Raw genomic sequence first — 24,137 nt, 5'->3', positions numbered from 1 at the left:
GCGGGACATTGAATCCCGCCTGCCGATTCTTTGTCAAGGCAGCCGACAATGGGACATGGGCCCTTATTCTGGTTGGTGCGGTAATATCCGCGTGCATTCGTGCCGCCGATGTTTTGTGTCTGCGCATGTGCAGAGGCGTCTCTGCGCATGTGCGAGCATGGCGTACGGCAAAGTCCCGCATGAAATGTGAACACTCCGAACAGGGGGTGGAGAGGGGCGTGAAGGGCTATTTGGGCTCATTACCATATGCATACGCCCCGCGTTTCATGGGCGTTCCCATGAAAACGCTGGGCGTACGTATGGTAATGCGCACGTGTAGGGGGCGGACATATGACATCGCCGGATGTCAGCTGCCCGCCCAGATCCCTGCTTTTGCACGGAAAAATGTCCGTGTGGTCTGAGGTTGCGGGAGCTGGTGGAGCACTCGGTCCTGCATTCGATGGTCTGCGACCATCGAATGATGGGGGAGGTTCCCTGAGATGGAGGAGGCGTATTCCATGAAAAATACATGTGCGGTCCGTTCGGCCAGCTTCTTACCGCGTACGGACGGAGTTGGCGATCCGTATGGAAGGCGGGGTTTCGCACGCACGGTCCTGGCCGCATATTCGGATCCGGCAGCACCGATCAGAATAAGGCCCCTGGTCACGTGACCCGGGATTAAATATCTCCCTAAATATTAGAGCTTTTTCATGTAAAATAAATGCGCTCAAATCTTGGGGTACATGAAAATTGCAAAAACAACTGATTACTCCAATCTGCAAGCATAAAAACACTTGTCCCACTCATAAATCACTCGAATATAACTGTCCCATAACTTGTAACCCCCACCTTTTTCACACCAAAACTGACTTCTCATTGTTTGCTAATTAAAACCTACCTGCCTAATTAGTAATTAAGGGGGTGGCCATGGGGTTCTAAACAAAGTCCCATTATTTTTCCCCAAAAAAGGCATTTTCCCCAACTTTTCACATGCTTAGGGGGGTATTCAATCACCGGCGACCATCTCCCCACGGGGAAGATGGTTGCCGGGCTCTATTCAATGCTGTCTTCCCCGACAGCATTGAGCAGGGTATCTCGGCTGAACGAGCCCAACATCACTAGCTGTCGGGCTCGTTCTGCCGAGAACGGCCGGGAAGTGACGAGCTGCCGGCTGCAGCTCGTCTCTTCCCGGCCACACCCCCTTCACGCTCCCAGGCACGTGGGACATTGAATCCCGCCTGCATGTTCTCGGTCGAGCTGCATTTTCAGCTAAAATGGGTAATCGCAGCTAAAGAGCTACCCCGATGTATAATATATGTGATCACAGTGTAATTGCTTGTAAATATATTTTAATGCGGGTTGTAGGCACTAAGGGTGCCCATACACATGCAGTCATACATGCGATAACTCGGTTACCACACGCCAAGGAGCCGCCAGATGGGCAGCAGGATCGTTCCGTATGTATTTTATGTGGTCCTTATGCATACAATGTATCGTATGCGTTTCCAGCAAGGGCTGCTGGATCAGACAAATCTTACGTGCAACCCTTGCGATTTCTGACTCAATTCCGAAAGGATCGCACATCGGATTGGAATCTGAGGTTAGGCTCTTAGGGTTTGGGCACTTTTAACCCAATTCATCGTCCCGATCTGTCAGAATCAGGTGAAAAATGTCCAAATAGTTTGAGCGTATGGGCACGGGCCAAATACACATCCAAATGTCCAGCAATGTTGCTGATGGTCAGGATGAATTAAATGTAGACATTGTAAAAATGTCAACATTACAGTTAGTGTTCAGGTTTAGGCGTTAGATATGTCACAATGTAAATAATATTATGGTACTGTATACCTGTTACTATTTGACATCTTGCAAGTTGACATTATGTCGACAGTCAACATACTGTACTGTATATCAACATTCTAAATGCCTACACATCGTATTTATCCCCTAAGGCTCACTTTTAGGCCAGTATTCAATGCTCCTGATTAACTGTTTGTTTGTTTTCAGCGAATCGGGCTGTTTTCACTCCTTGCGGTGAATTTTTTTTTAACTGAAAATGTGATTTTTTTTTTCATGTGCTTGCAGCACATCAATATATATTTAAAAAATTTTTTTTACACATTCGCCGTATGTTGTCTTTGTTTCACTACTAGAAAAGTTTATAATATAGTTGTCTCTCAATTGGGTAGAGGTATAAACATTACCCAGGCATTACTAAACTAATAGTTTAAATCTATTATACTATGGTACTATTAGTTTATATGTAAACTACACAATCAATACTTCCCAACATAAACCTACTTCAGGAGGAACAAACTGTTCTCTGCCTGAGCTCCCCTCTTAATCCAGATAGATAGCATTTTAGAAGTCTAGATAGAGAGCATTGTGTCCCTCATTTTAGGAAGTATGTACAATCTAATATACAACCCCGCCCCTTCTCCAGGACCCCCTGTTTTAAGTGCCAAAGGTTCCCCCCTAGGGCTAAATGCAGCCTTGCATGTATGGGATGCACGACATCTATTTGCTATAATGAAATCATTTTCCTGATTCTCTGAATAAAACGCTGTCTCAAATAGATCACAAAAGAAGAATTCTGTTATAATATCCCCAATTTTTCAGTCTCTAAACACATATACCAGCTTGTCATTCTAGTCATTTCTCAGTACATGAGAGAGGAACATCAATCCATCTGCTGTTCTCCGATTGTATAACATATGGGAACATCTTTCATTGTGTTCCGTCTGAACTCATTGGCAGATTCCGTTAAATATCCAATTCCGATCTGTATCCTATTCAAGAGCTTTTCCAGTGAATAGAGTAGAATAATGACTACTCGAGGCCCTGCAGACAAATTATTGAACATGTTGCTTTCATCGCACACGGACTGATAAATCAGGAAGGTTTCGCTACAGAAATAATGTAAATTTATGGCAAACTTGTTCAAGTAAAAGTTGATTGAATCGGAGAGATCCTGTTTTTACTGATATAATTACAGGCCGTCATACATTACATTTGGAAAAAATGATGTCAATCCATGGTAATAGAAAAAGGGATGGGCTGTTTTACTAGTACATCTAATACCCCTTTCAGACAGAAAATTCCCAAAAACCCAGGTATTTTCCGGATACAAAAACCCGGGTAGAACAAGGCTGAAAGGTGCTGACCCCCTTTCACAAAGGAGCAAAACCCTGGGTATTTCCCGTGTCGACCCCTTTCACACAGAAGCCGGATTATTCCTGCAAAACTCTGTGTGTCATAAGAAAAGGACAGTTTCAAAGGCACACAGAGATGAGGTCATGAAAAGTGGGAGGTGTCTGCTCATTGCATTGCATTAACCATGGCTGACAAGTTGCAGAACCTGGAGGTCATGAGTGCTCTGTGTGTTTTGCTGCTGGGTACGCACAATGCCCCTTGAAGTGAGGATCTTGGCAATGTTAGTGTAGACTACAGCGTCCTTCACTCTGCCAGTAATCTGCTTTCTGATTTCTTCCTCCCCTCTGACATTGAGCAGCTCACAGATCTCCTCATCTTTCCAATGCGCCATGGCCATTTAGTGCTGCGCTCAGCCAATCAGGGAAGCTGAAAAGATCAGCCAATCGCGCAGCGCCATGCTGCACAGCCAATTAGCATAATTTTTCAATAGCCGGGAGAGAAACACAGGTCTGACCCTTTCACACAGTCGCAAGCACGTGTCAGACACAGGAAAAACCCAGGTAAATACCTGGGTCGAAGTCCCGGAACTTTAGACCCGTGTTGACCCTTTCTGACAGAAGAAAAACCCGGTCGACACGGCAAGAGCCAGGAAATTACCGGGTTTTATTTTCTGTCTGAAAGGGGTATCAGTGTTTACTTTAGAGTTTCACCAATGTATACATGCATGCTTCTGATGACAGAGATCATGCTCAACTCATTAGGAAATTGTCAGTCATGTGATTGTTCGGTTTGTAGTAGGTGAAGATGCCATTTGTATCACCCCCCTGCCTCCTACTGGACTTTGGGCCTGATTCTGTTTGGCTCTGTAAGATCACCAGAGAGGCCGCCCTGCTGAATTACAATGTCTGGTTCGTTGCTATGGTTTGCATGAGTTTTTTTCAATTGTCTTCCACAGTATCTTGGTCTCCAAGGAAATGGGGCTTCTATCTGTCATGTAGGATAGCGACATACTAAAAGCAAGGACTATTTTATGGCTCCAGTACAATTAAAGGTGGATTCTCCTCCTAAAGATTTAGCCATACCTTCCAACGGTCTCCATTACAGCTCAACAGTCCAACTAATTGGAGACTTCCCCCAGGTCGTTGCCCTTGTTAACGATGTGTTATCTGTTCCTGTACAGACGACATGGGGCAGGAGGACGCACCAAGGGAGCCCACATTAATGGACGGACATAGCATGCACATTTGCCGTTATTATGAATGATATTGCTCAGAAGGGCTAAAATGAGCGATATAGTTCCCTAGTAACTTAAGAGGACCCCCAGCCTGACAGCTGCCACGAACCCGCTGATTACCCACCAACTCCCATAACACTTGAAGGATAGAGGGGCCAGCACCCTGGTAGGTACCTGCAGCCTCCATAACTCTTAAGCCCCATATACACTAGATGACCCGCGACACCACAATATTGTTGAAGATAACGGCGGTGGCCGTGGGTGATCATTATATCTTGTACACACTGAACGATATCGGCTACCGATATTGTACAAGGACGTCAGTGGGACTGCGGCTGTGCATGCAGTCGCTGATGATGTAGTCAGATTAGGCTGCATGCACCAATGCCGGGGAAGGGGGATGTTAACAATTAAGCATAGACAATAGACTTTGTTTTAAAAGCTATCGCTCAGAAGGGCCCTTCTGAAGATATCGTATAGAATCTTGTCCCCACGTACCCACACACCAATGGACCAACAGGGCTGCTCCCTCCCACATATGGTAGCTAAACATTTGGTAAGTATCCCATATATCAATGGTCTTGGATCCAACCTGTTACCAATGAAAGGAATCCAGAAAACATGAACTGTTGGGTTGTATTGATGCACTTCTTAGAAGACCACTTGTTCCGATCAAGCAGAACCCAGGAACATTTTGTAAATCAGTAACACAAGTCAGTAGCAGGAATCCACAATGTCAAACTGACCCAAATAAACATATTTTTTGTTATTTTCATTTCAGCCTTCTTAGCTGCTGTAACGTTACAAGTCCATGACCCAATTTCTGTAAATTGAGCTAGACTTTCAAATGTGGCATGACGGTGTTACAGAACAGCCTGGCTGCATCGCTCTCTGTTTGTCAGCAACAATCTCTCATACATCCCGATGCCAGGCAGGACAAACACATTGCCACATGATTGTCAGAAACACCAAATATCACAAATTCATCACAGGTATCAATAAATCGGGTGTTTGGTCACCAAAATCGTGGAAACCACAGGTCATCAACCACAAGCATGTACTTGGAAGTCCAAACAGTCATATGGGAATCTCCAGACTGCGTTCATACTGCACCTTAGACCCGAGCATTCCCGTGTCTTCCCTGTTCACACTGCTTCCCCTGGTCTGCCCTGCCAACAAGTGTGAGGGATCTTAAAGCAGGTTTGATTTGCTGTCTAAAGAGCAGCTTTTATTGTCCGGCTAAGATCATGTAATTTAAAGGGGACTTTAAAGCACATTGCTTTAATCATGGCCGAGGAGCAGTAGCGCACGCAGGGGGGTTTCTGAGTACCCAGAACCCCCCCCCCCCCCACAGGAGTCTAAGGATGCTAGGCTTAAAGCTGAGGGTCCCCTCTTTCCATGGGTACAAGAATTTAAAAAAATCAGCCCTTGGGAACCGGAGATATCTGACTTCAAAGTAGTGGTCCCCATCCAAGCCTGTTAATTGCTCTTCCCTGTCAGATATTTCAGGTTCTTTTTGACTTAGAGTTTTTCTGAGGGTATATTCCAAAAGCTGGGATTCTCCACCTTTGATGAACACTAGTAGCATGTCTCTACTGTTCCCAGAACCAGAGATATCAGCCTTCCAGCAGCTGGTTACTGCTCCAGCTCCACACACCTGGTATGTAGTTTTATATACTCATTGGCAGATTGCTCTGCCTCCTGAACTCTGATCCCCTAGTCCCCAATACCATTTGGTAGGTGGGATTCTTTAATTTCATTAAAATCTAAGAAATCTATTTCTGGGAACTGGAGATATCTGCAGTCAAGCAAGCTGTCCTCCCACCAGAAAATTATAAATAATAAGCCCACTCCACTATACACCCCTCCTCTGCGTATTAAACATCCTCTACCACCCCGGAAGTTATGTATCAGGGCCCCTTCATTCAGCCCAATGCCCCCTTCTCCCACCCCATCTCCCACCATCTGTGCAGTAAAGGGGTAATTAGTGGAAATTATTGATCCAGGCACTACATGCTGAGCGGTTGATATAATACCTCCTACCACCCGCGGGACATCAATGCTTACCCCACCCCTACCGCTGGAGGATCGGTAGGGGCCCCAATACATTGCTATGCCCAGGGGTCTTCACTGCTGTTATTTTTATGTGTGTGTGTATATATATATATTTATTATTATTATTATTTATATACATTTGGTCTATCTATAATACTTTAACTGACCCGGCATATACTGGGTCACCTAAGTGTCCATCTCCGTGCTTTGCTCCGCCCCTCTGGAAACCCCCTTCTGAATATCCTGCGTTTGCCCCTGGAGGAGGTACTACTGAGTAGCTTGAAGTTCCTGGTTTATTGCACTGCTTGCAAAGTGCTTTCAGTTTGTTAACTACCTTTTGCTGGGTTTTAATGATGCCACGGGCAGACAGGATTTTCGAGATGTTATAGTATACTGTGGAATCCTTCACAGTGCCAGTCACTTGTTTTTTGATCTCCTCCTCCCCTCTCACAACAAGCAGCTCCAAAAACGCCCTCATCCCTCCAGTGCACCATCTCTGCTCTTTTCTCTGCAGCATAAAATGGATGTCACATGTCACCTGATTTCATTCCCCAATCAGCTTGCTTTTTCATGTCCTGTGTGAAAAACACCAGTGTATTTACCAGGAATAACCCATCAAAAACCCGTGTGAAATTATCGGGGCGTTACACCAGGGAATTTCACTCACACCCATTCACACTGAGACAAGGAAATTACCGCTTTCCCTGGCAAATACCTGGGTTTTTGCGGCAGTGAGAACGGGGTAGAAGACTGCTTAACAAATTAAATGTAAGCAATGTCTCCAGCAGGAGTACTGCAAACCCCACTGCATTAATCACTACACAAAGATGACATTTTCAGAGATCTGTAGCCTAATTATGCCATGTACTGTTCAGTAATGTTCCCAGACACACCAATCACTGGAAGGTGCTATTGAGTAAGTACAGAGTTACAGCTATTATGGGCCATATTTATGAAGCCTCAAAAAGTGATAAGGTGGACGGTGATAAACAACCAGCCAATCAGCTCATACCTGTCATTTTTTCAAACCCAGTCAGTAACATGGCAGTTAGGAGCTGATTGGCTGGTTGTTTATCACTCTACATTGTATCATTTATTGAAGCCTACAATCTCAAAAATTTACATTGTCACTGTATCTCGTTAAATAGTAAAATATTGCCTCTCTCTTCTACATTACAGCACCCACATTTATAAAACAGTCAGTACACACAGTGGGCCTGATTCAATAATGGCTGCTTTACTTTTTTGCGGAGTAGCAGCGATGCTGATATGCAAATTTTCCTTGTCTACTAGCACGTGAGGGACTGTGCAACGCTGCCGCTGGTTCTGAACACTCCACCTTTAGCGCAAAATAGGTTCACAGATAAGCAGAGCATATGCTATGTAATAGGGTCTGAGTTTGACAGAGGTGGGGGATGCCGGGCGTCTCGGAAGTTTTTTTTAAAGCGGAAATCATTTACAAGGAAAAACCTTGTTGTCGTCCGGCAACACTCTAACCCAGGGCTGGGCAACACTGGCCCTCCAGATGTTAATGAACTACACATCCCAGGATGCTTAGCATTAGTTTTGCTATGCGGCCATGCTGAAACTGATGCAAGGCATGCTGGGATGTGTAGTTCATCAACATCTGGAGGGCCGGTGTTGCCCAGCCCTGCTCTAACCCTATTATATTTGCCCCAAGAGTATATTCTGTGATTTACACAGGTAAATAATCGAAAGCCACCACTGCATGTGTGACCAAAATGCACTGTGCATCCTTCCCGATGTGTACAGCCAGGGGAAGTGATCCCAATTGGAATTGTGAATTACCCGTATACAAGGGACCTCAAAAGGGGAAGATCTTACGCTGAAGTTACAAAATGAATTGGGTGGAAAGTGGCGTGTTTGGGTATAGCCAGGGCACATCAGGTGCAGGGCTTATTTTGTCATTCTATTGTCACAGCGAATCTTGCAAGGTACAGTATGACAGACCAATTTGGCCACACACATAAGTACCTTAGGGGTCTATGCAGGGCCGGCGCCCTCCTGCTCCACGGGGAATGGGATCATTCGTCAGACTGCATTTAGGTCTACAGTCATTAGGTCGACCCCACTAGGTCGACTGGCAGGAAGGTCGACCTGACTTAAGGTCGACATGGGTCAAGGTCGACATGACTTAAGGTCGAATTTGCATAAAGGTCGACATGAGGAAGGTCGACTGGTCATAAGGTCGACATGGGTTTTTCACTGTTTTTTGATCCGAATGTCAACACAGTCGACATGGACACAGTTGGCAATGAGAATCGGACCCTCGCATCGCTCGCTTCGCTCGCAATGCTTCGGGCACGGTGCCTCGCTGCGCTCGGCACACTATTTTATTCTCCCACCACGCCCTAGTGGATGGTAGGGCATGAAATACCGCCTGTCGGCACATGTCGGCTCAAAAAACAGTGAAAAACCCATGTCGACCTTATGACCAGTCGACCTTCCTCATGGCGACCTTTATGCAAATTCGACCTTAAGTCATGTCGACCTTGGCCCATGTTGACCTTAAGTCAGGTCGACCTTTCTGCCAGTCGACCTAGTGGGGTCGACCTAATGACTGTAGACCTAAGTTCATTCTAATAGATGACCGCTTCCCATCCACGGAGAGGTGGGGGTGTGCAGGCGGCGAGAGATGGAGGGGGTGCAGGCGGCGGGAGATGCGGCGGATGTACAGTTCCGGCGGGCGTGGAGTAACTCCACGGGGGGAGAAGGAGCAGCGTGACATGTCTCGCTCCACAAGCGGTGGGGCTCTCCATGGGGTGGTAGCGGCAGGAGATGCGTCGCTCCATGGGAGGGAGAGCAGAGAGGGAGACCGTGGTTTCTCACCTTCTCCTTCATCCGGGGGCTGCTCCCAAGTGGCCGCCCTCCAGTGGCCGGCGCCCTAGGCAAATGCCTAAGGCTGCCTAGTGGTGGCGCCGGCCCTGGGTCTATGGGGTAAATGTATGAAGCTTGGAGAAATGGTATCTATCCCCATAAATAAAACGTCATGTGCAAGGTGATACTGCTCCAGCCAATCAGATCCTAACGTCTCAAAGATTCATATACATCCCCATGTTCTAAGCCTTGGAAAGAGATAAAGTGGTTGGAGAAAAAAATACCAGTCAACTAGCTCATCACTGTCATTTTTCAAACAAAGCCTTTAACATGAGTTAGGAGCCGAGTGGCTGGTACAGTACTTGATCTTCTTCAACTTTATCTCTCTCTGAGTCTTAAGCCCCCCATACACGGTCCGTTTTGCCGGTCGGTTTTGTACTTTTAAAGCACACATCGTATCGGATCGCATGCCTTGTGCATGCACTGCGATCAGTTCCGATGTGTACCTAGTACAAAAAGTATGTGCAGCACATTGTACCGTACTATGTGATGCGCGGGAGCGCACATCGCATAGTACAAAGCGGAGCCGGCGGAAACAGAGCGTCTATGGGCTCCTTTAGTACGATATTAGGCTCTTCTGCACACAAATACGTCATCTGTAGACATCTCCTGATGTTTATAACAAGCGTGCACTGTAATGATCTATGGGGGTTATTCTGGTTGGTTTGCAAAAACAAATTCCTTCTTTAATGGACAAAACCATGTGCACTGCAGGTGGGGCAGATGTAACATGTGCAGAGAGAGTTACATTTGGGTGGGGTGTGTTAAACTGAAATCTTAATTACAGTGTAACAATAAAGTAGCCAGTAATTTCCCTGCAAAGAAACAAAATAACTCACCCAAATCTAACTCTCTCTGCACATGTTACATCTGCCCCACCTGCAGTGCACATGGTTTTGTCCATTAGAGAAGGAATTTGCTTTTGCAACCCAACAAGAATAACCCCCTATATGAGGGGATGTTGGGACATGTAAGGAGAGGTCTGGGAGTGTCTGGTCTAAAGTCCGGCCTGGCTTGTTAGGGAAACCTGGTGAGTTATGGCTTCATTCATTGTCTTCCCTCAGTGACTGTGAGGGTCCTGCATTCCATCTCCAGGGAGATACTGTGTGAACATTACCAAGTACGTCTGTGTGACACGTTATTCCCAGCACATGTAGGTCTGGCGTTTTCATTTACTGTATCATTACCCTTTTACACTAGTCAAGCACACTCTCAGTGATTCCCCCTTTGCTTTGTACTCTGTCCCCTAGCCCAGGGGTTCCCAATTTTTTTTGAATCACGGCACCCTAGAGTACAATAGTTTTTTCACGGCACCCCAAGGCCAAAAAAAATATAGAAAATTTTTTTGTGAATTGTGTTTATATGTGATCCTTAGGTTCAGTCATATGGTAAAGGGTTCTGTTTGTACACTAATGTTATGATTGGTAGTCACCAGAACTGGCTTTGTCCATAAATAATTGACCATTAATAATATGAGTTGGTCTTAGACCACCAACCCGGTCCGAGGCACCCCTGCAAGTGCCCTGAGGCACCCCAGGGTGCCACGGCGCACAGTTTGGTAAGCACTGCCCTAGCCCATAATGGTCCTGTAATCCTGTAAGCCTGCGATTGAAAACTGATAATGTTGACCATCATATCTCCATAACATCGATACACTATCGATGTTACCAATATTTCACTCAAATCAGTGATAAGAATATAATCATTGGTCAAATGAAACCATAAACAAATAAAGTATCTCTTATATATTTAGCCAGATCTGTCACTCATCCCCTGTGTATATAACGTTCCCGCCCAGCATTATACACAAACCCGCCCCCCCTAAGGAAAAGACCAGTGTTCTACTCACCCCACCCCCTTGACATCACCTCCCCCCCGCCCAGCCAGGGCTACAGTACACGCCCACCATCCACCATTTCTCCACAGCCACCATCCACCATTACTCCAGCACCCCCCTCTCTGCCAGCACCCCCCGCCAGACCCAGCGACCCCCCCCTCCCGCGACTTGCGTCCCCCCCGCGCCCCCCTCCTGCGATTTGTGGACCCAAGCCCCCTTCTGCGATTCACGGCACCCCCCGCGGACCCCCTCCCACGATTTGCGCCCCCCCCCGCGATTCGCGGCAACCCCTGCAGCACCCCCCGCGCCCACTTCTGCGATTTGCAGACCCCATCCCGCGATTCGCGGACCCCCCCTCACATGATTCACGTCCCCCCTCCTGCGATTCAAGGCACCACCCGCACCCCCCTCCCATGATTCGGGCCCCCCACAACCCCCCCTCCTGCGATCCATGACCCCTCCGTGCCCTCCTCCCGCCATTCGCACACACCCCCTGCGCCCCCCCTCCCTTGATTCACAGTGTGAGGATACGGGGTTCCTCAATCACTCAGACACCGAGCAGATGAAACCAAAATATGGTTTATTTTTATCACAGCACACAAAAGTAGATGAAGACAGGAAAAAGATTCAAATGGTAGCATAAAAACATCCGGGTAGCAAAGTCCTTGTAGCATCACAGTCCAAATAACGAAACTATCACTTATTCCACACAGCAGTGACAGCAGAAACCTGTGCGAATCCACACAGCACCGGACGCTCCACACCAGAGCTTACGTAGGATGCCCCCCCAGGCAAACGATGCGCTCACAAGGTCCAGTGGCAGAGTATGACCTCTTAGCCAGGATTGCGACTAACATTCTGAGCTGGCAGGTGTACAAGTCATTTTAAAAACTTCCAATTTCCCACGGGGCTTAAACTGCCAGGGGGCCGGTACTTGGTTCGGATTGGTGGACCCAAGAGTCAGACACATCCCCCCAGGTAATATCCAGCTGGCCATCTGCTGCTGCCCCCCTGCCGGGTCTGGTTCCAGAAAGTCTGGAAGTGGCCAGAGATATGCAGAGAAGTGTCAACACAAGATACAATACCCAGCTGATTACGTTGTGTGGTGGTCACCCCCTGTGGACAACCTTCCTGTTGATAGCAGGGGAATTGGATCACCCCCTGTGGACATAACATATGGGTGCATCCATGCAATGTTCTTTCCTGGCTATTTCCTGTCAGACCATATTTGGGCAAGAGCGATCTGATCTGGAAATACACGCAGCTATGGGGAATATGGACATATATGGAGAACAAGAGGGTACCGACGGACTAAAAAGTACATTAAGCACTACACCTAATAAAATATAATAATTACAGTCTAACAGTGAGTCTGATAAGTCTGATAACTTCACATTCCTTCCCCTACTATTTTAGTCCCGGTACCAAGTTGTTCAGGAACCAATAACAACCTGTAGTGGGATGCAGAGCAGAGAATCTGAGGTTTGGATGTACCACCTGAGTCCCACAGAGTGACATCATACCAAACCCATCTTGGAAGAGGCGGCTGGTTTGCAGAATCAGCAAGGGCAATATTACAATATAAGTTATGCATGTTAACTAACAAGTGAGTTAGCAATTCCCCGTCTTCAAATGTTGGGTACCCCCCCTCTGCAACATCGTAAACTTTCACACCGGGCACACCTATAGGGTGTGCTTATACTTTTGCCTCTGGCACAATGGGGCAGGGAGCAGTTTCCACCTCCCCCTCTTGCCCAAGGAACATCTGCCAAACGGCAGCCCAATATCGGAGCTCTGGCCCTGGCACTTCCGCCCCTCTGTCAAGTCATTCCTCCCTCAAACCCAAACTAGGGGCATGGCAAATTTCAGTACAGCATTTGGTCTCAATGCCCAGGGCTGAGAAGGGACCCTCCATCAGGAACAATTCCGCTGGTGGCTGCAGGGCAGGCTGGTCCAAGGCCAGTCCTACCCCCTCAAAAGCCTGGGTCTCACCTGCCGCTTCCTCTGCGCAGTCCTCAGTCTCCAGGATAACCACCTTCCCCAGCTGAATATGCTGGGCAGCCCGAAGCAAGACATCTTCTGCGACTGGTATGCTTGTGGCCTGGATGTTGTTGGATACTCCTCTAACCACGGTGATCTCCTCTTGGACGCAGTCCTCATAGATCCCCTGGCAGCAGGTTAATAATTCTGCATCTCCCACCTCAGCAAAAGGGAAGCTGTAGTGCAGCTCCTCCCGGGGTGCCTGGCTAACGGGCCCCACTTCCTTCACTTTGGGGATAACCTCCCCCTGCAGAGAAATCTGAGCAGCTTCCTCCCTAGGATGGGGGAGAAGCAGTTGCAAACGGTGCCTTTCATCACGCCCCCTGCGACACTGATCTTGCCATGCTGGGGTATCCAAGAGCCCGCGATCAATCGCCTCTTCCTCTGCCACCACGAAGCACTCCTCCAGACACTGCAATTGTTCCCACACACTCAACTGTGCACCGAAATGGAGGATCCATGCCCGATAATCAGCAAATGCATTTGTAGGATCTCCCTGATCGGGAAGGATCTGCTGAAGGATTTCCCCGCGAGTGCAGGATCGGATGGGTATACCTCGCAGCTGACATTCTGCTATCAGCTCCTCCATACTCATTTCTTCAAGGGCAGTTAGGGGCCCCCCTGACAACGACCCTTCTCTTGCGGTAACAATTAATTCTGTGGCAGACGCCTCGGTTGTCTGCCCAGATTGCAGTAGCCCCCTTCTGGACCCTTCCTCTGGTTCTATCTGGGGCATCAATTTATTCTGGACTTGTCCTTCAGCCTCAGAATATTGTCCTCTTTGTAGCATCTGTGTTACGGTTCTCGCCTGGGCTCTGGGTGATACGACAGCTGGCAGGAGGAAAAAGGTCAGGCGTGAGCCCGCAGCTGGGACCGCTGTTTAGAACGGCCACAGCGAAACCTACACTGACTCTGTTGAGTCCCCCGGGCAGATGGAATACCCCTGCAAGTGCTAGGCTTCGCCTGCAGCCGCCGCGTTCGACAGAGCCAGTTAGGCCGGCTCTGACCCCGATGCAGCCAGGTGTTAGGTAATGACAAGGGGTGAGCAATCGTCAGGGGGTAGCTCAAAAGGATGATCTGGCTAAAGGACCTAGCTGGAAAAAGACCCCTGACTACCGGCACCAGGCCAAGGACGGGAGTTGCGACCCAGTCACAGACACAAGAGATACAATAGGGAATCTCGGAACAGGGGCACACCAAGGCGAGTGATTCCCCAAAACCGGTTGCAGATGGAAAGGGAAACACCCCTGCCTGATGGAAGCTAGGGTGACAGACAATAACAAAACAGGAGGAACAGCTGGAAAAATGACACAAAGGAATAACGACGGACCCACAGCGGGGAACAGCCACGGCGGGCAAATGAATAATAAAAGATAGAACCACCGGGCTCCAAAGGAGCACTTACGTGACCCACAGGGAGAAGAGGGAAGTGGATCAGGTGCAGGCTCTGGCCCAGGACTGGATGACACACCAAGCAGACTTGGAAGCAGGAAACCAGGAGAGCACTGGAATTTCCAAAGGTGAACAGCAGGAACCAAAAAGCTCCGGGGTCCGGGTATACAGGCTGATGCTACAGTGAGCAATGAGCTGCAGAGGATAAATCCTGAGATCCAAACAGCAGACGGAACAGGGAACCAGGTAGCGAAGCTGAGAGCTGACAGAGAGTTCTCTCCACAGGAAGCAGGAACTAAACAAAGGTTAACAGAAAGCTATCACTGGCAGAGTACTGCAGGTGATTAATTACACCTGAAGATTCAGGGAGCTCCCAGGATAGTGCTTGATTAGCTTAATTATCTCACAGCCTAGTGGATAAATTAAGCTCCTAGAACACAAAGCTGTAATGGCAACAGACCTGCCACTGGAGGCCACCAGTGAGTCAAAATGCCAAACAGAAATTGACAGAAAAACAGACTGGTTCCTGACAGTACCCCCCCCCCTTGAGGAGGGGTCAACAGACCCCAAAATCCAGACCTCCAAAAATTAAATGTATCTGGATTCTGGATAACGGGGCAAAGGCAACAGAAAGGTGAACACAAGCTAAAACCACGGCTTGTCTCAGTGCCCCCCCTAGAGGGTGACCACAGGGCACAACCAAAAAGACAAAGATGATCCAGGAAAGCGGAAAAAGATTAATGCTTCTTCTTTTTCTTTTTCCTAGATTTTTATGGAATCAGCAGTTTAAGGCCCCACACATTATCAGATCTGATGGTACCTTCTATCAAATCACAGCTATGGGTTACCAAATCAGAAACAGAGTTGAAGTCTCGATCTGAGGAGATCATGAGAGTCTTTTTAACAGATGGAATCTCAGAAAGAGAAGAATGTCTTAATTGGCCATAGGCAGAACTCTTATTGGATTCCCCAGACCCAGAATTACAGGTACCAGATGTGTCCAAAATTTTTTTGTCAGGAGTCAGTGAGACAAAACCAATAGCTAAACTCCTGGATTCCGGACCAAGCGATGAGGCAGAAGAATGAACAAACAGAGACTGTGAGTCTCCAGAAGCCAGGTCCTTAAGCCCCTGGCTTATGCTGGGCACCACATTCCCAGGAGCTGGTGGAACCCCATCCTTTTTGGGACTAAACTTCTTAATAACTGCATCACAGAAAGAAGATAGATCTCGGATACAAGGGTCACCAGAATTGATCCGCTCGTAGGCCCATGTCTGAGGTCTACCCCTAAAGGCAGAAATGATGAGGTCCACAATGTTAGCCCAAGTGACCCCTGAAGATGGTCCTGATTCAAAAAGGGAAGTATAGTGTTTAACCAGGGCACTAAAATGGGCAAGATCTCCATCAAATACGATGGACGTAGGGACATCCATCTCTGGGACCTCAGAACTGGTATTCTCTATGGGAACGACCCCACTAGAAGTTAAAACTCCAGAAGTCTCCCTAGAAGCTGGCATGACCGAGACCCCAACTTGGTTTATGGCTCTCAAGTCCTTTGCTGAGGCTGTGGTCTTTGGGACCTCGGACAAGGATATGGCCACCCTTTCCGGGGACACAGCTTCAATAATATCACTTGAGGCTAGATGGACTGAGCCCCCATCAGGGACCAGACTGACAGAGTCCCCTTCTGGGACTGAACAGACAGAGTCCCCTTCTGGGACTGAACAGACAGAGTCCCCTTTTGGGACTGAACAGACAGAGTCCCCTTTTGGGACTGAACAGACAGAGTCCCCTTTTGGGACTGAACAGACAGAGTCCCCTTTTGGGACTGAACAGACAGAGTCCCCTTCTGGGACTGAACAGACAGAGTCCCCTTCTGGGACTGAACAGACAGAGTCCCCTTCTGGGACTGAACAGACAGAGTCCCCTTCTGGGACTGAACAGACAGAGTCCCCTTCTGGGACTGAACAGACAGAGTCCCCGTCTGGGACTGGACAGACTTGCCCACCTTCTGGGGCGACACAGACTTGACCCCTTTCCGGGGCGAAACAAACTTGACCCCCTTCCGGGGTGAAACAAACTTTTGGGCCCCCACTCGGGGTGAAACAAACTTTTGGGCCCCCACTCGGGGCTACGGCCTTTGGGCCCCCACTCGGGGCTACGGCCTTTGGGCCCCCACTCGGGGCTACGGCCTTTGGGCCCCCACTCGGGGCTACGGCCTTTGGGCCCCCACTCGGGGTGACGGCCTTTGGGCCCCCACTCGGGGTGACGGCCTTTGGGCTGAACACTTTCCGCACGGTTTTTAGGAAAGCCGGAAGATCCCTTAGGATGGGATCGTCAGCCTCTATGAGAGGTTTAACCCACTCCAAAGCTCTTCCTCTAAAGCATGATAAGAGATAACGGATAGCAGAAGTAGGAGTTATCTTCATATTATGTGAGAAGTCCATTTTAGCGAGGAATTGCTGAGCAATTGGTCGGAGCTGGGCCAAATCTCCATCGAAGTATGGAGTGTTAGGAGTATCATCAGACATGCCCGGCGGGCCTTGGGCATCAAATTGGCTCGACTGACCTCGAGCACCACAAACGTTCAATGAGCCCCAAGCGCCCTTGCCGCTAGATGAGCCCCCGGCATCGGACTCGCCTAAGGAGACCGGGACTCCTGGATCCACAACCTCAGAGGCAACTCCGATAACCCCAAGATCGGGGAAGATGTCACTAGAAATCCCGGCTGAGACTGATGTCAGGGATTCTTTTTTCGGAGTTATGCCTCCCAAGGCCTCATCAGGAGCAATGACCTCCATAACTCCATGTGGGGTTAAGTTCCCCAAGACCCTCTTAGGGGTGACGGCTTCAAGGACCCCCTCTGGGATTATGCTGCTTGAAGCCCCTTTTGAGGGAAAAACCTGATACTCCTCTACGGGACTTAACAGTTCCAATGTTGAAAGAACGTTGATCTCCCTGACTGGAAGATTAGTATCCAACGTCTTTCTGTCAGGAAACTTTGTGGAAGAATTCCACATTCCCGTCTGATTCCGTACCTCAATATGGGGCGCTCTAGTCTTAGGACCCCAGTTGTAAGTCGGAGTGTTACGTATGTGGGGTGTGTGGTCAGGCTCCTCCTGCTTAGAGGAGACAGGCATAGATGTAATCTCCTGATACCACTTGGATTGAGGAAAACCCTTCCCAGTACCACCACCAGGTCTGCGCAATTCGCAATACTGGAGAAAGTGGCCTGATTCCCCACAATACAGACATAGGTTAAAGTCTTTACGCCATCGCCGCTCTTCTGGTGTGAGCCTTGGCCGTAAAAAACTTCTATGTCCCTTCTGAATCTCCTGATCTGAAGTTTGACTGACTACCCCCTTAGCCAGGGTCTCCTTAGGAGCTGGTTGAGCCCCAACAACCTCAGACAGGTCCAGGAAAATTTGGGTTAACAGATCTTGCAATCGCAGAAATGACTGCTGCAGACCCTTAACCCGCTCAGGTTTTAAAGCTGTAAAGGCAGTATTTAAGGCTATCAAGGAAGCTTGCAAGGCCTGCATAATTAAGTACAGCAATGAAACAAACACCAGACCACCTGGGCAAACTGAATAAAGCAAAACCCTGTAACGGGCAAAATGCAGGAAGAAAAAAAAAATCTTAATATGGACAAATCTATAAGTCCCGCAACCAATCAAAAACACCCAAATCACCTTGAAGCAAAATTTTATATATGCATGTATACCTATGACTACTGTGAACACATGCATATATCGGTATGGCCAGTGATAATGTTACGGTTCTCGCCTGGGCTCTGGGTGATACGACAGCTGGCAGGAGGAAAAAGGTCAGGCGTGAGCCCGCAGCTGGGACCGCTGTTTAGAACGGCCACAGCGAAACCTACACTGACTCTGTTGAGTCCCCCGGGCAGATGGAATACCCCTGCAAGTGCTAGGCTTCGCCTGTAGCCGCCGCGTTCGACAGAGCCAGTTAGGCCGGCTCTGACCCCGATGCAGCCAGGTGTTAGGTAATGACAAGGGGTGAGCAATCGTCAGGGGGTAGCTCAAAAGGATGATCTGGCTAAAGGACCTAGCTGGAAAAAGACCCCTGACTACCGGCACCAGGCCAAGGACGGGAGTTGCGACCCAGTCACAGACACAAGAGATACAATAGGGAATCTCGGAACAGGGACACACCAAGGCGAGTGATTCCCCAAAACCGGTTGCAGATGGAAAGGGAAACACCCCTGCCTGATGGAAGCTAGGGTGACAGACAATAACAAAACAGGAGGAACAGCTGGAAAAATGACACAAAGGAATAACGACGGACCCACAGCGGGGAACAGCCACGGCGGGCAAATGAATAATAAAAGATAGAGCCACTGGGCTCCAAAGGAGCACTTACGTGACCCACAGGGAGAAGAGGGAAGTGGATCAGGTGCAGGCTCTGGCCCAGGACTGGATGACACACCAAGCAGACTTGGAAGCAGGAAACCAGGAGAGCACTGGAATTTCCAAAGGTGAACAGCAGGAACCAAAAAGCTCCGAGGTCCGGGTATACAGGCTGATGCTACAGTGAGCAATGAGCTGCAGAGGATAAATCCTGAGATCCAAACAGCAGACGGAACAGGGAACCAGGTAGCGAAGCTGAGAGCTGACAGAGAGTTCTCTCCACAGGAAGCAGGAACTAAACAAAGGTTAACAGAAAGCTATCACTGGCAGAGTACTGCAGGTGAGCCTGCCCTATAAAGGGCTCAGGTGATTAATTGCACCTGAAGATTCAGGGAGCTCCCAGACTAGTGCTTGATAAGCTTAATTATCTCACAGCCTAGTGGATAAATTAAGCTCCCAGAACACAAGGCTGTAATGGCAACAGACCTGCCACTGGAGGCCACCAGTGAGTCAAAATGCCAAACAGAAACTGACAGAAAAACAGACTGGTTCCTGACAATCTGGGTAACTGTAGCAATCACTTCCTCTGTAAATTCTACAAACTCTGGCTCCCCCAGCAGATTCCACGAGGTGGCCTCACCTTTACAGTGCAGGAATGCATCCCCCAGGTAACACAACTTGTCCTGTATGCTGGATACTCTCCACCCGCTGATCATCTGCTGAGCTTCTTCCCAGTACTCCCAGATATACAGTATGTTACTACTGCCATCCTTGCTGGCGGGTCGCCAGAACGTACGCGCTGGCGACCCGCCAGCAGCCACGCCAGCGAGGAGACTGAGACGCGCGTGCGTCTCACGCGCACGCGCGTCTCAGTCTCTGTCGCTAGCGCGACGGAAACCCTGTCCGTCTCCGCCTCAGGGAGACGGACAGGGTTAGGGGGGGTTAGGGGGGGGTGCGGGCAGGCGGCGGGGACCCCGGATTACCGCTGGCAAGCCGGCGGGGACCCGGGGAAACGGATGGAAGCGCCGTCGGAAGGGGACGCGCGCGCCTCTCGTGCGCGCGTGTCCCCATCTCACCATCGCCATGTCGCTGGCGGGGGATGGCGGCTGGCGACGCCAGCGCCATCCCCTGCCAAGATGGGAGAAGACCCATCTGTACTGCATTTTTCTGACAATAAATAACAGATCTGACTTCCCAGCCTGCCGATACACTGAAGAACCTCCATCCCTGAGCTCCTCTGCTCCAGGGGTCTTGAGGCATCGATTTTTTTTCCTTGGAAACATTTTCCCTTTCACAGGACTGACACCTGCTCACTTGCTGAACATCACCTTATTGCATTTTCCGTTTCCTTACATATGGTCTGATCCTCTGTTCTCTGTGCTTTCTGTGCTCGATGGTTGGTGTCTGAATGATCCCACTGTCGCTGCCGCCAAATGTGAGGATACGGGGTTCCTCAATCACTCAGACACCGAGCAGATGAAACCAAAATATGGTTTATTTTTATCACAGCACACGAAAGTAGATGAAGACAGGAAAAAGATTCAAATGGTAGCATAAAAACATCCGGGTAGCAAAGTCCTTGTAGCATCACAGTCCAAATAACGAAACTATCACTTATTCCACACAGCAGTGACAGCAGAAACCTGTGCGAATCCACACAGCACCGGATGCTCCACACCAGAGCTTACGTAGGATGCCCCCCCCAGGCAAACGATGCGCTCACAAGGTCCAGTGGCAGAGTATGACCTCTTAGCCAGGATTGCGACTAACATTCTGAGCTGGCAGGTGTACAAGTCATTTTAAAAACTTCCAATTTCCCACGGGGCTTAAACTGCCAGGGGGCCGGTACTTGGTTCGGATTGGTGGACCCAAGAGTCAGACACATCCCCCCAGGTAATATCCAGCTGGCCATCTGCTGCTGCCCCCCTGCCGGGTCTGGTTCCAGAAAGTCTGGAAGTGGCCAGAGATATGCAGAGAAGTGTCAACACAAGATACAATACCCAGCTGATTACGTTGTGTGGTGGTCACCCCCTGTGGACAACCTTCCTGTTGATAGCAAGGGAATTGGATCACCCCCTGTGGACATAATATATGGGTGAATCCATGCAATGTTCTTTCCTGGCTATTTCCTGTCAGACCATATTTGGGCAAGAGCGATCTGATCTGGAAATACATGCAGCTATGGGGAATATAGACATATATGGAGAACAAGAGGGTACCGACGGACTAAAAAGTACATTAATCACTACACCTAATAAAATATAATAATTACAGATTTACAGTGAGTCTGATAACTTCACACACAGCACGCCCCTCCCGAAATTCACTGACCCCCACAACCCCCCTCCCACAATTTGCGGACCCCCCTTCCCGCGATTCAAGACCCCCCGCACCCCCTCCCGCGATTTGTGGACCCCCGCCCCCTCCCGCTAATCGCAGAACCCCACCCCCCCTCCCGCAATTTTCAGACCCCCCTGACCCCCTTCCAACAATCCCCCCCAGCGGACCCCCGCGACCCCGCTCCCACATTTCACATACCCCCATGAGAATGGGGGATCCTGTACCGCCACATGCAGGTGCCGCCCCAAGGTGGGAAAACCGGTCCTAGCTGCCGCGCTGCAGGTTCCCCCACTGCCAGAAGTGTCCCCACGGTCCTCTGCACCAGCACCACAACTTTTATCAATGTCTTGCCAACATACCACTATTATACAGCCTCCTGCTCTCATGCACCCTCACTCCCTCCCAGTGGGAGGAGACGCTCACCCACTGCCGGGAGCTGCATACTGTCCCCCACCCTCCTCCAGTTCTAGGGATGCCCATCGACCATCAATGATTTCAAATCATCGATGGTTTATGGCCAATGTTGAATACTTTTGCTATCGATGTGGGAGGACCAGATGGTTTCCCTACATCAATGGCAAAGGAGAACCAATCAAGTTTCACATTTTTTAAGGTGCCGGGACACGGAGCATAGCTCCGCCCCCCCACACCCGGAAGTCCCGCCACCGAGTTCTGATTGACCCACGGCCTATTCAGTCAGATATAATGGATGACCATCGATAGCTACAACAATCGATGGTTATCCAAGTAATATGTTACTACTATCGATAGCAGGGTGCAAAATCGCCATCAATACCAACCATCGATGGCATCTGCACCAATGCCCATCCCTACTCTGCAACAGCCAAAAACCTTTATTACCCCTCATGCCCACACACCTCTATCACTGCCCTGCCTCCTGTTCTCCTGCCCCATAACTTCCGCCAGTAGGGACCCGCTCACCCTGTGTTGCCCACATTCCCCTATCAAGCTTTACCACCCAGCCTCCTGCTCTCATGCACCCTAACTCCCACCCAGTAGGAGGAGACACTGACTCAGGGCCACCGTCCTGTACTCCTGTGCTGCCACGCTGGACCCTCACCCACTGGCAGAAGCTGCACAGTGTCCCCCACCCTCCTCTTTAGTCCCCCGTATGCCCAAACACCCCTATCACTACCCAGCCTCCTGCTCTCCTGAACCGTAACTTCCACCACTGGGGAGTCGCTGACGCTGTGTTGCCTACATACCCCTATCATGCCTCATAGCCCAGCCTCCTGCTCTCATGCACACTAACTCCCACGAAACTGACTCAGGGCCACCGTCCTGTACTCCTGTGCTGCCACGCTGGACCCTCACCCACTGGCAGAAGCTGCACAGTGTCCCCCACCCTCCTCTTTAGTCCCTCATATGCCCACACACCCCTATCACTACCCAGCTTCCTGCTCTCCTGAACCGTAACTTCCCCCACTGGGGAGTCACTGACACTGTGTTGCCCACATACCCCTATCATGCCTCATAGCCCAGCCTCCTGCTCTCATGCACCCTAACTCCCACCCAGTAGGAGGAGACACTGATTCAGGGTCACTGTCCTGTACTCCTGTGCTGCCACGCTGGACCCTCACCCACTGGCAGAAGCTGCACAGTGTCCCCCACCCTCCTCTTTAGTCCCCCTTATGCCCACACTCCCCTATCACTACCCAGCCTCCTGTTTTCCTGTGTCGTGACCTCCGCCAGTGGGGAGCCGCTGACCCAAAAACAACCTACTATACTATTGCACACACACACACACACACACACACCTAAACAACCGCTTTTTAATTAAACAAAACAATACACACCCCCTTCCAAATCATACGCTCTCTATTTAACACATTTCACCTATAACTCAAGTTGCAATACAGGGCATCAATTTAGCATACAATTCTAACCATATTTCTCACAATACAAACATTCACAAATTAAGGGGGCGCAGCCCCTTACGACGGTGTGAAGAGCGCCCGTAGAGCGCGATGAATCATCTAGTTTATATATATATATATATATGAAGAAGGTATTGTGGCCCTAATAATGCGCTTTGAGAGAGCAGCACCCCTATAGTACCTCACTGTCAATAAAGGCACAAATGGAAGAAGAAAATAGAAACAAAATAGAGGTGCGCTAAAAAGAATCACCACTTAGTGGCTATGTACATACAATGGACGAGATTCACCAAACTCAAAATGCTGTAAAAACCCAGTTTTCAGGGTTTTTACCGCATTTCCATATGCAGCAAAGCCCCATCACCGGGGCTTCACTGCGGGGGATTACGCCAGTTCTAGATGGCGTAACCCCATGGAAGCCTATGGGCTTCCGTTCGCGTCCCCCGCTGCCCCATGCCGATCAGCGCCGCACCCCCTCACCTGTGTCTGGCAGCCTCCTGCTGTGCTGCCCGGACCAGTGACCTCCTACTCCCTGCACAGCTTCCGGGTGCAGGGAGGAAGAAACGGAGCACCCACACAGCGGGTAAGGGTGCAGGGAGGGAGGGGGGACCCGCTGCACATCGCCGGCCTTCGCCTTGGCGTTAATAATCGCATATGTTAATGCATATGCGATTATTAACAATGCAAATGCCGGCGATGTACAACGGGGGTTATTAGTGAATCCCGCCCAATGAATCAAATATAAAGTTAAAAACAAATTGACATTTATTAGAAGTTTTTCCAGAAGATAAAATTTCATCAATATTATTTCATGTCCTTTATGAACGCCACTAATAGTATAACTCCGCACCAACGCATTTCGGCCATTCAGGACTTCATCAGGGGCAAAGAATCAATCCAGAGGTAATGAATCCTCTGCATGAATGAAGGTATGACTGAAT

The 24,137-nt window shown here is 49.3% G+C and overlaps 1 protein-coding gene across 1 annotated transcript in view; it reads right to left on the bottom strand.

Moving 5' to 3' along the window:
- Positions 1-24,137, bottom strand: part of VWA1 (von Willebrand factor A domain containing 1) — a 124,803-nt gene that overhangs the window by 78,848 nt on the left and 21,818 nt on the right. The gene's annotated exons all lie outside the window — the stretch shown is intronic.

This window comes from Crinia signifera, chromosome 19 (assembly GCF_055691185.1).
Source record: "Crinia signifera chromosome 19, ASM5569118v1, whole genome shotgun sequence".
NCBI lineage: Eukaryota > Metazoa > Chordata > Amphibia > Anura > Myobatrachidae > Crinia > Crinia signifera.
This window is presented reverse-complemented; position numbering and strand designations above follow the sequence as displayed.